The sequence below is a fragment of the Talpa occidentalis genome, unplaced genomic scaffold (assembly GCF_014898055.3).
Source record: "Talpa occidentalis isolate TD23 unplaced genomic scaffold, MPIMG_talOcc4v2.1 talOcc4.16, whole genome shotgun sequence".
NCBI lineage: Eukaryota > Metazoa > Chordata > Mammalia > Eulipotyphla > Talpidae > Talpa > Talpa occidentalis.
Window position 1 is genome coordinate 73,434,074 of NW_023601653.1, and position 14,279 is coordinate 73,448,352.

At 44.1% G+C, this 14,279-nt stretch overlaps 1 protein-coding gene across 1 annotated transcript in view; it reads left to right on the forward strand.

The window, feature by feature from the left end:
* The window catches only part of B4GALNT3 (beta-1,4-N-acetyl-galactosaminyltransferase 3), a 91,873-nt gene that overhangs the window by 532 nt on the left and 77,062 nt on the right, over nt 1-14,279 (forward strand). The window lies entirely within an intron of this gene.

Here is a 14,279-nt window from a genome sequence, read left to right on the forward strand (position 1 = left end):
GCGTCCGAGAGGCCCCCCGCGGTCTCCACCGAGGCCGCGCGCTCCAGCTGCGCCCCTCAAACTTTGCCTGCGCCAGGCTCGCCGCGTTTCCTCGGGATTCTTAATTTTCACAATACCTCCGAAAGCCACCTCTCCTGCCCTCCTCCAACTTCCCTTACGCCACTCCCCTCCCAGCCCCTCCACTTCCTCCAAGTCTCCCACCTCCTCGCGGGGCCGTCCCGCTCTGTCTTGACCACCTCTCTGGCAAAGTTGCCTGAAGCCCTCCCTGGAGACCTTGCAGAGTCTGTTATAGGGCAGCCCCGATATTGAACGGGTTCCTGGCTGTGCGTCCTCACCCGCGCGCTTACAAGGGACTTACGAATACTCCACTACAGACACACACAAAAGGTTAATAAAAGGTTTATTTACAAGGGAAAAGGAAATAAGGAAAATGTACAACTCAGGGGAAAAATAGGGAAATAAAGTCTTTAATGCGTCCTACCCGATCCGCCGACCTGGAAACCCAAAGGCACTCTCAGAGCTGGCTGGACGCTGCGAGCTGGCGGAGAGCCAAAATGGGGGACCCCCCCCCAAACCCACGTGTCTGGCTTTATACCAACCTGGCTGCTGAGCCCCACCCTCAGGTCCCAGCCACCTTCCCTTTGGTGGTGATGGGATTTGGAGTTCCCAGTGGCTTTGGCTTTGGCCTGGGGTGGGGGTGGAGTCTACAAAGCCTGTATGGAATTAGCTTTAGGACATCCTTTTCCCCCTAACAATTCGACTGAACTTCCCAGACCCTGCTGAAGGAGACAGTGGACCAGGCAATTTGTAGATCCTACTGCTATTTTATTTATTTATGCATACAAGACCAGGCGTACAGGCCAGAGATGTGGGGGTGAGAGGATTCACCAGAGACAGAGCGGGGAACAGAACAGGCAGATTGACCAAAGTACACTGCTGAGGGGAGCAGCGGGCGGGCCAGGCAGGAGAGGTCTGCTGCACCCTGTGGGTTGTTCCCTGTCAGGCGGGGATCAAACTCACGCTGCAGAGGCTGCGGACAGCTTCATTGTCTGCTCTGCGTCTTAACCCCTTGCGCCACCAAGGAGGCCCCCCCCACTGCTATTTTTTAACTTAGCCAAAGTCACTTCACTTTTCTGTGCCTCACTTTCCTCGTAGGAAAATGGGAGGGAATGGTCTCTCTCTTCTTACTCTAATAGGCATGGCTTTCGGAGGTGATACTCGCTTTGGCTAACCAAATCGTTCGCTGAAAGTGTCAGGGACTGTAAAAGGACAGTGTAATAGCTGGAAAAAGGAGGAAAGAAATTCTCAGAACTGCAGGTGCCCTTCCCAACCTGATGGGTGGGGCTTCATTGTTCTAGCACATTGTCTCTCAAGACTTCCAGTTTCCCTTTCAGAAAAGGCAGAAGGGGGGCCTCCCCAGTGGCGCAGCGGTTGAGCGCTGGGTTGCGAAGCTGCCCGCAGCCTCTGCAGCGACAGTTCGATCCCCGGCTGCCAGGTGAGGGTCCCACATGGCGCGCAGACCTCTCCTGCCGCCCGCTGCTCCGCTCAGCAGTGTACTTTGGTCCTTCTGCCTGTTCTGTTCCCCGTTCTGGCTCTGGTGAATTCTTTCACCCTCCCACGCTTCTGACTGTACCCAGTGCTTGTATAAATAAATAAAGACAATCATTAAAAAAAAAAAAAAAAAAAAGAAAAGGCAGAAGGAATGGCTGATGAAATTGCTGATTTGAAGACGCTGTGACGTGTCTTCTGTCAACTGCTGTACCCAGAGTTGGGCGTGGTGCTTTGCCTCCTCCTGTGGCCAAAGAGAGGGAATTACTAGGGTCAGTAATTAAGCTGGTTCAGGGTAGAGATGTATATTTATGTCTGAGCCTGTCACTCTTGAAATAATTCTGGCTGTGAGCTGGGAGACTGGGGTTCCAGTCCTAGTTCTGCCACTGACTAGTCAGGGAATCAAATGGAAAATGGCAGCTTCTCAGGTAGAATTAGAAGGTTGGACTAAAACATCTCCAAGGTCCCTTTCAGTCTGGATATTAAGATTATGTGATTGCCTGTTGGTTTTAGTTTTGTGGAATCATTTTTCCCTTTTTATTTCTAATTCTATTCTGAATTCTGTCATCTTATAAGTTTTTCTGTTTCTGCTGGAGCGTGTCCAGGGCCACAGAGCCCAGCACATCCCAAGGAAAGCTCAGCTCAGGCTTTGCTCCACAACTCTAAGTAGGGGAATTCTCTCTTCTGATGATGAAAATCCACCTTCCTATAGCTAAGACTTGCCTCCTCTGAGCTTTGTTCTTCCCTCAGAAAGACAAAATGAATTTTCCATGCATGGCCTCTCATAGGTAGTTCCAATTAAGTGAGATTGGTTGTAGTACATACAGGTGGGGGGTCCTGGACGGGACACCCCTTCTCGGAGTCATTACCATTAATGTGGTAGCACTGGTATCCTCTGTGCAAATGAGTAACAGAAGAGAGCAGTCACTTTGTTACCCTGAAATCAGTGACCACTGATTTTCTTCACACCCCAGCACTGTACCTCAAGTGTGATTTCTCTAAGAGACAGCAACCAGTTTGCCATAATCATTATCTCATCCCCTAGTTCCCCACCCCTCTTTCCTGTTGACCGTCTCATCCTTAGCCATCAGGTCTGGGGCTGTTTGGTTTCCCTCCTGGATGAATCTTAACTCTCTGACTGGGTTTCCTTATTCTTTATTTCCTTTTCCAAACTGACCCTTCTCCAGAAAAATGTTCCCAGTTTCCTATTCCAGAATTGGCTTTCTGTTTCTCTAACCTTCATTTTTAACAAGAGTTCAAGTCTTTAACAAGCGTCCTGGGCACTGATGGATGGTCTGTGTCCTCTTCTCCGGCTCTTAGAACCACATAACCCCTGTGCCCTGAAGGTGACTTTCCACACTGGAATGTCCCGCCATATCCTACTCTTAATTCCCTTTGGGAATGAAATTGAGAAAGAGACTTTTTTCTGGCTGCTGGTCTGCCATCTTCTTTGTTTTTGAGAAACCCAGACATCTTGTATCAAAGTTCTCTCTTTTTGTCTTGCAGGTCTTACTCCCAGTCAGGGCTTATTACCTGGGAGGGAGAGCAGGGAAGGAGGAATTAGGAAATAAAGGTAGGAAGGGGGTTGCTAGCATTTCTGTCTCTATACCCTGGCACACCAACAGGGGAGTAAAACTTCCCCTCCCAGCACTGTACCCGTGGCCTTGACCACAGCAGCCAGAGCCTCATTTTGGCTCTGCTTCCTTACAACCTACCCTGCCCCCTCTCCCTCTAGCCATCTCTGCCAATTCAGCTTTCCTGTCATCTGTAAGGCCAGCCTCCATTCCCAAGAATCTTTTTTTTAATTAATATTTTATTTTATATAATTCTTACATCATTTTTCATTTTTGCACAATGTATGCATAATCATTTTGGTTATATTCCCCATACAATTGCACCCCCACTTATTTTGACCCTAGTCCTTCCTCTCCCCTTCCCTCCTCCCCCCCGGGGGGCTCCCCGTCACCTCCCCCTCCACCCCCCGTGGTGTGTCTCTGGTTTATAGTTGCTTGTTGATTTTGATTTTTATTTGTATTAATTAGCCTTTTTCCTGGTCCCTTATTTAGGTTTTCTCAGTTCCTGCTATGAGTGAGACCATCCGGTATTTTTCTTTTTCTTTCTGGCTTATTTCAATGAGCATGATCCCTTCCAGCGCCATCCATGTAGCTGCAAACTGCATGTGTTTATCTTTTTTGATTGCTGAGTAATATTCCATGGTGTGTATGTACCACATCTTCTTGATCCAGTCATCTATTTTGGGGCATTTGGGTTGTTTCCAAAGCTTAGCTATTGTGAACAGTGCTGCTATAAACATAGGGGTGCAGGTGCCCTTTGGAATTGATGTTTCTGTGTCCTTTGGGTAAATACCTAGGAGTGGAATTGCTGGATCATATGGAAGCTCTTTCTTTAGTAGGTCAAGAAATCTCCACACAGCTCTCCATAGTGGTTGGACCAGTTTGCACTCCCACCAGCAGTGCAGGAGAGTTCCTTTTTCTCCACAACCTCGTCAACATTTGTTGTTGCTAGTTTTTTTAATATGTGCCATTCTCACTGGTGTAAGATGGTATCTCATAGTAGTTTTGATTTGCATTTCCCTGATTACAAGTGATGTTGAACATTTTTTCATATGCCTGTTGGCCGTTTGCATTTCCTCTTTGGAGAAGTTTCTTTTTTTTTTTTTTTTTTTTTTTTTTTTTTAACGTTATGTATCTTTTTTTATTTATTTATTTATTTATTTATTTATTTATTTATTTTTAATTTTATTTTTATATTCCCCCATACAATTGCAAACGCCCCATTCTGACCCCAATCCTTCCCCTCCCGCCCCCCACCCCCCAAAAAGTGTCTCTGGTTCATAGTTTTTTGTTGATTTTGATTTTCACTTTCTTATATTCATTTTCCTGGTCCCTTATTTAAGTTTTCTAGATTCCTGCTATGAGTGAGACCATCCGGTATTTTTCTTTTTCTTTTTGGCTTATTTTGCTGAGCATGATCCCTTCCAGTGCCATCCATGTTGCTGCAAATTGCATGTGTTTATCTTTTTTGAATGCTGAGTAATATTCCATGGTGCATATGTACCACATCTTCTTGATCCAGTCATCTATTTTTGGGCATTTGGGTTGTTTCCAAAGCTTAGCTATTGTAAACAGTGCTGCTATAAACATAGGAGTGCAGGTGCTCTTTGGAATTGATGTTTCTGTGTCCTTTGGGTAAATCCCTAGGAGTGGAATTGCTGGATCATATGGAAGCTCTATGTTTAGTAGGTCCAGAAATTCTTTGGAGAAGTTTCTTTTTAGTTCTTCTGCCCATTTTTTGAGTGGATTATTTTCTTTGTTTTTGTTGAGTCTCATCAGCTCTTTGTAGATTTTTGTGATCAGTCCTTTATCATTAGTGTTGGGTGCAAAAATTTTCTCCCAGTCGCTGGGGTTCCTCTTTGTTTTGGTTATTGTCTCTTTTGCTGTGCAGAAGCTCTTTAATTTGATGTAGTCCCAGCTGTTTATCTTTGCCTTCACTATCACTGCTTTGGGTGATGTGTCTGTAAAGATGTCTTTGATGTGCATGTCATGTAGTGTTTCGCCTGTATTTCCTTCTATGTATTTTATGGTTTCAGGTCTTATGTCTAGTTCTTTAATCCATTTTGAGTTCGTTTTTGTGCATGGTGTGAGGTAGTAGTCAAGCTTCATTCTTTTGCATGTCGCGACCCAGTTTTCCCAGCACCATTTATTGAACAAACTTTCTTTGCTCCAGCATATATTCTCTGCTCCTTTGTCAAAGATTAGTTGACCATAAATCTGTGGGTTTATTTTTGGATTTTCTATTTGGTTCCATTGGTCCGTGTGTCTCTAGTCCTTGTGTGACTCGTATGTTGACCTGGCACTAGAGGAAGTATATGGAGAGATGGCAGTCACAACCTCCAGGGTGGCAAAGTAATGACAGGGGAGCATGCTTCCTGCTTCATCTTCATGGAATAACCTAGTAGTTTAAGAAATGGAGGATGTGCAATTTGGGCTCCATACGTAGAAAAAGACAACCACAATTGGAGTAACTTCAGAGAAAGCAATCCAAATCATTCGGTTAGAAAATGTTTCCTCTTGAGGCCTTCCTGGTAGTGCAGGGGTTAAAGATACAGCTCTACCAGGCTATTCCAGCCACCACAGCATGAGTTAGATCCCTGGCTGGCCTGGGAGCTGACTCACATGGTGCAGCAGACCTCTCCTCTCTTGCCCACTGCTCCCCTCAGCAATGTATTGCAGTAGATCTGCCTGTTCTGCTCCCCACTTTGTCTCTGGTGAATCCTCTCACCCCCCACATCTCTGGCCTTCACCTCAGTTCTAGTATGCATAAATAAATCTTTAAAAAAAAAAAGAGAGAAAATGTTTCCTCTGGACAAAAGAATTAGAGGTGTTCATTTGCTTTTTTTACACAGATATTTATTTAGCATACACCTTGAGCAAGGCCTGGTGTTAGGTCACTTGGATACGATGATGACTAAGTTTTATGGTTTCTGCCCTCACAGCTTTCTCTCTAGGTGGAGGAGAGTTCAGTTGCATATTATAATCATAATATAAAAAAGACATTAAGTTTTACAAATGTAGAACCTAAATTTTTTTTAAAGATTTATTTTATTGGCCTCCCTGGTGGCGCAGCGGTTGAGCGCTGGGTTGTGAAGCTGCCTGCAGCCTCTGCAGCGCCAGTTCGATCCCCGGCTGCTCCCTGGCCACCAGAGGAGGGTCCCACATGGCACGCAGACCTCTCCAGCCGCCCGCTGCTCCCCTCAGCAGTGTACTTCGGTCCTTCTGCCTGCTCTGCTCCCCGCTCTGGCTCTGGTGAATCCTTTCGCCCTCCCGCACCTCTGACTGTACCCAGTGCTTGTATAAATAAATAAATAAATAATAAATCTTTAAAAAAAATAGATTTATTTTATTTATGCATATAAGAACTGGGGTGTAGGCCAGAGGTGCAGGAGTGAGAGGGGTCACCAGAGACAGTGGGGCGCAGAACAGGCAGATCAGATGAAATACACTGCTGAGGGGAGCAGAGGGCGAGACAGGAGAGGTCTGCTGCATCATGTGGGTCAGCTCCCTGGCCAGCCAGAGATCTAACTCATGCTGCAGTGGGTTGGTGATAGCCTGATAGTGCTGTGTCTTTAACCCCTGTACCACCATGGAGGCTCCTAGAACCTAAATATTACTGTGACTCTTACAGATGGGGCATAGCTTTTTCAACTAGTGTTTCATGGAAGTGGCGGCATTCCAGTAGATCTCCAGAAGTCAGATTTGAGTGGATACAGAAAGAGAAGCCTATTCCAGGAAGAAATATCAGCTTACAAAAGGCCAAGAATCAGGGAAAAGTTAGTGTTTTGGAATGTTGGACATCTGGGTTTGGTGGAGCAGAGGGTGTGAAGGAGAATATCAGATGGTGTGTATTATGAAAATAAATAATGATAAGAGAAAGCAGTTGAAAGCTTTAGAATATGGTAGCATGCAGAGTGGAACAGATGAGGATAGTAGTACTATTCAACAGTAATTTCATACCAAAGTGTGGCGGTGCTGGAACAGGGATCTGAAAGGAAGGTCTCACACTGTGGCTGGCATTAGCCTGTTAACTGTTGGATCATGAGGTGCTCCTAGGCACAGGTCAGGGTGGTAGTGGGGCATTCAGAGGGCATGGAGCAGTCACTGTATACTTACACCTCCATAAGTGTTTCACTATTTTTATAGTTGGTCCCACTGTACCAGTGTGTACTGGCTGAAAAACAACCCTGGGAACAGGCTATTATCTGGAAGTTAAAGACTCTCCATTCTGGCAGGTTTTAACAAGTTATACCCATTTGTTCAGATTAGATTAGCTAAATCCTGCCGGAGGGCAAAGGACTGGACTAAATGGTTTCTAAGTCTTTGCTGTATAATTGACCAACTCCTAGGACCACGTAGGTGTTGGAGCCAGGAGATCACCTTTGGTCATGGAGTTTGCTGAGTGATGGGGTGTACCAGCCTTTTTGTGTGTCTGTCTGTCCCCTTTAAAGTGCCAGGGTTACAAGCTGACCTCCAGTGTTCTCAAGTGAAATTAATCCACTTTCACTGCCTTAACACTGTAACATCTATCTGGTTGGTCCTTGTGGTTTTCATTGGTCTGAATGGGTTAGGGAGGTGCACCCACAGATGTCAGACAGGCGCTTCAGCTCCCGGGGTCACCACAGCCATTCTGATTTGGAAAGGATACAAACCCTCCAGTAACAGAGGTAGCTCAGGGCATGGCAGTAATCTGAGATGCAGTCTGGGAGAGAGGGAGAAACAAATGAGACAAATGTGTGGGCAGAGCAGGGATAGTGTGGTTTAGAGTTGAAATTCAGAGCAGGGGCAAGTGGAGATAGGAAGTTCAACTGCTGGTGTGTTCCTTGTGGTCTCAGGCCCCATCGCACGCTGCCCTGCCCCTCTTTGCCATGCAATCTCTGCTTCTTTTGCTTTTGCTTATATTATGCTCATCTCTATGCTGCCATTCGGATCACCAGGCTGCTGCAGATATCTTCAAGTCATTTTTCAATTCTGGGTACCTAATAGGAACTCAAGTCAATACCTTCTGGTTAGGGTTGGTAAACTCTAAATTTCCAAATACCTCATATTTTCCATTGGCAGATGCTTTATCAGTGACCAATCCAAGAATAGAACATAGGAATTCTTATTCTTGTTCCTAATACATATAAATAATAATGACATTTAAGCACAAATGCAAAAGATTAGAATTAGTCCTTCAGTGCTTTTTATTACAAGGGTGTTTTCTTTGAACCTCAGGGCCGCCTGTAGCAGGAATGCAGTTTGTGATAATCAGAGATCTTTCCCAGACCTGACGCCTCTTTTGCTGCTCTTGTTGGCCCCTGTTCAGAAGTGGGGAGCAGCACAGTTTACTCTCTCAACCCTCAACATCAGCTGGGACCCTCAGTCTGACTGAAATCCCACTTGCCCACTGGAGGCTGCTGTTCTGCCTACTGTTCCCTGTCTAGGGAGTTCTTCAGACACCCAGTGTGGTTATAGCTGTTTTGCAGCACCAGGTCTTCTGAAGCAACTGCTTCTGTGCTGATTTTTGGAGCCCTGGTAGTGGCACTGCAGTAATTTTCCAGGCCACGGAGCCTGGGCTTGCCCTCGAGTGTGGAGCTTTATGGAGCAGAGCAGAACAGCCGCCATAGCAGAGTTTGCTTTGGAAGGGGGCCTAGAGCCTGTTCTTGGCATTGGCCACTTGCTGTCGAGTTCTTTTACCAAGTTCCCCCAGTCTTGAAATCTACCCTTTTATTTTCCACAAACCCTTTTCCTTATCTAAGGATGGAGAGGTCTAAACTATGCCAACATAACATTTTTAGCTTTTAGTCAACTGTTCTTTGATCTGGTGATAATAGTCTTATATGTTAGCTAATATAAAAAAACAAAAACAAAAAAACTGGAAGAGGTGTGAATAGTTTGGATTGTGTACATGAAGGGTGTTCGGCTGAATATGTTATATATTCCAAGCCAAGCATGACAGATTGATCTTTAAATTTTTACAGGCTCATAGGTTCTCACCAGCGCTGCTTTAAATGCTAGAGATAAGCAAAATTTTCTTTTATTCTTATGATATTTTAGTCCTAATCTATTTCTATGCTAAGAAATCACCTAGTGGTTCCTGGTTTTTATTTAAACTTCCCAACTAAGTATCTCACACTTCCTCTATGTGTTCATAAGTATACATGTAAGTGCACAGTTCGAAACTCCACAAACTAAGCATAGCCATGTAACAAGCAATCTGATGAAGAAACAGAACATCCCCAGCATCTCAGCAGCCCCCTCAAGTTCCCTTTCAATCACTACAATTGGTATAGATTAATTTAGCCTATTTTTATACTTCATATGAATGGAATCACACAGTTTGTGATTTATTTTTTAAATATTTCTTTGTGATTATAAAAACAATGCGTTTATAATACCAGATGACAGCTGTTTTTTCTGGGCCACAATGAACCTTGTAAATGATTTTTTTATGCTTTAGGTATTTGGTGCAACTGATATAACTTAAGGAGTGGTCAAAGAAGTTCATGCATCAAAATGCTTTGAGATATAGCCCCCGTGAAAGTCTCTGTGGAACTGCTGCTAGAATAGGTTTTAGAACCACCACTTGCGCTCTGTATGGGAACCGTCCAGAAATGTTTGTCCTGGTCTTGTTAGAAATGGCTATGCTTCTCGGGAGCAGTTAGTTTACATTTTCACTGGCCACGTGAATTGTGTAACCTGCTCAGGGTTCTCCCTTTGTGTTGGGTACTAGAAAGCATTAGAATTCAGTTTTTGGTTCATTTGGAAAAAATTTTATGATCTGCAAAGATTTTATGATCTACAATTTGGTGTCAATTTTATGCCACTTTATTTCCTTTTTCCTCCCAACAGCTACTTTTAATATAGGTCACTTTATATTCCATGGTCTTTGTAAGTCATTTTAGTTTTTTCTGGACCAAATCAAGGGATAAGAAATCAATACATATGTTATGATATATGTATATAAAAAGTATGAAGAAAAAATTAGCAATTGTGTAATCTTACTACTCTGACTTAGATAGATTGAAAAAAAATAAAGTATAATTAGTAGTGATAACCAGATGCTGGATTCTGGAAAACCTTAAACAAGAATTCTAGATGAAAAAAACTGACATCATTTCCTGACCTTTTTTTGGTCCTCTAGCTTTTTTAGGTATTGAAAAATTGAATGACATTAATGAACAATTTCTTACCACCTTATGCATCAAAAGAGTATCCAGTGCTTGGAATTTGCTGACAGATCTTGAAGCCTGAATCACTGTCATTGGAAACAATGACAAAAATGCAAGGAAAATGACAAAATGCAAGGAAAATTCCATAAAACTCAGGGTATACCAACACTACTGATAAAAATAAGTGAGGGAGACTGAGGCCTTGCAGGCCTGTGGCTATTGCCCAGCCTGTCTTGTGGATGCATAGAGTCCCAAAATTCAGAGACCCAGCCTTTTTACTACAGATGAGAAACAGATCAAGGAAAGAGTTGTTATCCCATGTCTTTGTCTAAGAGTTTTACCCCATGTCTTTGTCTAAATGGAGTTATGCTTGCATTGTCTAGCTGGTTATGCTTGCATTGTCTAGCTGGTTATGCTTGCATTCTACCCCATAGCAGGTGAAATCCTACTTTATGGCATCATGATCCTGGAGGAGGCCTGGATATGGGAAGAGGAAAAAAAAAGGTGGGGGATGGAAATAGAGAAATGACATTCCAGACAGGAATGTTGAGTGCCCAGGAAATTGAGTGATATGTATTTTTTAATTTTTATTTATATTGTAAATCTTGAAATACCACAGCAGTGATTCATTTTAAAATTTAAAGTAAATTGTTTATGGAGCATTAATTTTTTTTTTGTGGGGGACTGAACGGAATGAAAAGTGTTGATGGTTCCTGGAAAAAAATATGAAATTTGAAGACAGGACAAGGTTCAAATCCAAGATGTATTACTCACCAGTTACAAGACCTTCCATAAGGTACTTACTCCTTTTCAAGCTTTAGATGCTTCATTTGAGTAACAGGCTCACAATGCCCTCTCTGGAGAGCTTTCCCTCTAATTAAATAGGATTTGGTGAGCCTAGAACTGATTAGTGGCCAGTTAGATTTAGCATAGGCCTAGCACATACTAGAAACTCCATGAAAATTGCTTCCCATCTTTTTCTCCTCAGAGTTTAGAATCTTATAGGAATTAGAAAATGACTGGGCAGGCAGTAGTGGGTATTTACATTCCTCAACTAGTCCTTTTGCCAGACCTTCTTCAACTTCTCAATCCATGGCAAAGCTATGCCCAGTCCCTCAGCAGTCTCTAGGCCGTCCATGTCCAGCTCCTGCCACCAAATACATTCTTTAATTACTCTTCTTTTCTTTATGATATTTAGCACTGCCTCCATCTTTCCATCCTTATCCCAAAGACTTGCATTGAAGGAAGGGAAGTTAGAAGTCAAGGATTTTGCTGAGACTAAGAGATGCTTTGGGGATGTACCAGGATACAGAAGCTCAGCAGTCAGGAAGGGGTGGCCTGTCACTCCGCTACATGTCCCTGAGTACACTCTAAGGATTTCTGAAAGGCAGGAATGCTTGGCAGTTATCTCAGTTAAATCCCAGCTTTGTAACTGACTTACTAATGGCAAGCCCCTTTTCTTTGGAGTGCTTCGGTTTCATAATCTTTGAAATAGGATGCCCGTTTCAGAGGTAGATTTGGAACCTCTCCCATGTCACCAAGGGACCTTATGTCATTGATCTTTCAAGACTGAATCGAGAGGTGCCAGGTATCCCAGTACTTCTGGTTACGTAGTCTCCAAGGTCATCTCTGACAACATGGTCTCCATACAAGCAGTTGCTTCAAAGATTAAAGGCCTCCCAGCTGAGATCTTCTTACAAATCCTCTGATCCACTCCTTTCCACCCTGCCTGACAACCCAGGGTACAAATGGATGCATGCGGGCATATGGTTACACATCCCCTCCCCAGGAGACCAGCCACTTGGTCTCCTGACTCTGCTTACCACTACCTTCTGAGTCAAAGACTAGCAGGCTACTGAGGATATTGGTATTTTCACCAGGAATAGAAAGTCAATATATATTCCAAGTTCTTGGTTCTCTCTTTTATATTAAATGAATCAAGGGCCTGGGAAAAGGGAAAGATGGATGGGGCAGGGTTGGGTGGACACATCTCTGGGTGATTGACTACCGTACCAGAAAGCAGGGAGAATTGCATAGGCACAAAGAAAGAGTAAAAAATTATGGAAAAAGGGCCTCCCTGGTGGCACAAGGGGTTAGGATGCAACCTATGAGGCTGTCATCAGCCTCTGCAGCACGAGTTTGATCCCTGGCCAGGGAGCTACCCACATGGCGCAGCAGACCTCTCCTGACTCGCCCGCTGCTCCCCTCAGCAGTGTACTTCGGTCAGTCTGCCTGTTCTGTTCCCCACTCTGTCTCTGGTGAATCCTCTCATGCCCCACACCTCTGGCCTGTGCCCCAGTTCTTGTATGCATAAATAAATAAATCTTTGAAAAAAATTAGGGAAAGAAATTGAGGAGAGATGTCTACCCCACTTTTTCATTTGATTCCATGGCTATATTTTTTTTGTGTTTGTTTTATTTGGTTCTATTAAAATTTGGTCCCGTTTTAACATATTATAATGTTTTCTGTTTTTAATAATTTAAAACAAGTTTATTTGATGTCATCTGTTATCTAAAATTGTTGGTTGCTCCAAACTAAAGGGGCTACTGAAGTTTAGCATCTGCTCGTTGCTCCAGCTATTCATGTCTTCATCTTTTTGGCCCATGGAGATTTCTTTTACTTCATGAAGAGTTTAACTATGTAAATTAAAAAATGCCTATAATATTTTTTTTAAAGATTTATTTATTTGTGCATACAAGAGTTGGGGTATAGGCCAGAGATGCGGGGAGGTGACAGGATTCACCAGAGGCAGAGTGGGGAGAAGAACAGGCAGACTGACTGAAATACACTGCTGAAGGGAGCAGCGTGCGAGACAGGAGAGGTCTGCTGTGCCATGTGGGTAGCTCCTTGGCCGGCTGGGGATTGAACTCGTGCTGCAGAGGCTGTGGATTGCTTCATAGTGTGGTGCTTAACCCCTTGTGCCACCAAGGAGGCCCCAATGCTTTCCTATTTTTATCCACAGATTTAGACCTTAATTTTTGAGACATTTATTAAACACCTTTTATGTCCTGGGAACTGTGATTATCAGAAGATTAAACTGTTGGAAGTTTGCAGGATAACTTGGAGACAGAGAAGTTACTCAGAAGTCACTTATTGCCATGACTTTAAGTGGTGGGTGATTCGTGACTAGCTGACAAAGTGGCAGAAGACTGAGACCTGCCAAAGAAAGAAGTGACTGACTTTGGTGGGAGAGTTGATGTAGAAGCCATAGAATGCCAAAGGTCTGGGTTTCCCACCTTTGATTATACTCTATACATGATCATTTTAATCAAGGGCTCCTTGCACACCCTGCATCTCAAAAATGTTCTCATGAGAAAAAAATGCCTTCATTTCTCCTTATGCTTCCCTCTGGGACTGGACACCACGCTGGCTCTGCAGGAGAACACATAGGGACAGGAGAAAGACCCTCATTTATTCAGCCAGTATTTATTGAGCACTTGTTATATGCCAGGCACATAGGTATGTGGAACCTAAGAGGAACCAGAAATGCATGCCTTTGGGCCTCCCCTGGTGGTGCAGCGGTTGAGAGCTGGGCTGCGAAGCTGCCCGCAGCCTCTGCAGCGCCGGTTCAATCCCTGACCACCAGCGGCGAGGGTCCCGCATGGCGCGCAGACCTCTCCTGCCACCCGCTGCTCCCCTCAGCAGTGTACTTCGGTCCTTCTGCCTGCTCTGCTCCCCGCTCTGGCTCTGGTGAATTCTCTCACCCTCCCGCGCTTCTGACTGTACCCAGTGCTTGTATAAATAAATAAATAAATCTTAAAAAAAAAAAAAAGAAATGTATGCCTTTGCTGCCGAGGAGTTTGTGTTTCTTGCGGAAAAGACAGACAATGAACACATAAAACAGATAAGAATCTCAGATGGTGGATGAGTCCTTAGAAGAAAAGGAAGCATAGCAATGGCACAAAGTTTCTGGTTGGAGGGGTGAGAGAAAGACCAGCTGGGAGAGGGAGGGGTCGACAGTTAAAAGGAAGGACACAGGAATTCAGAGAATGGGAGCGAGGTA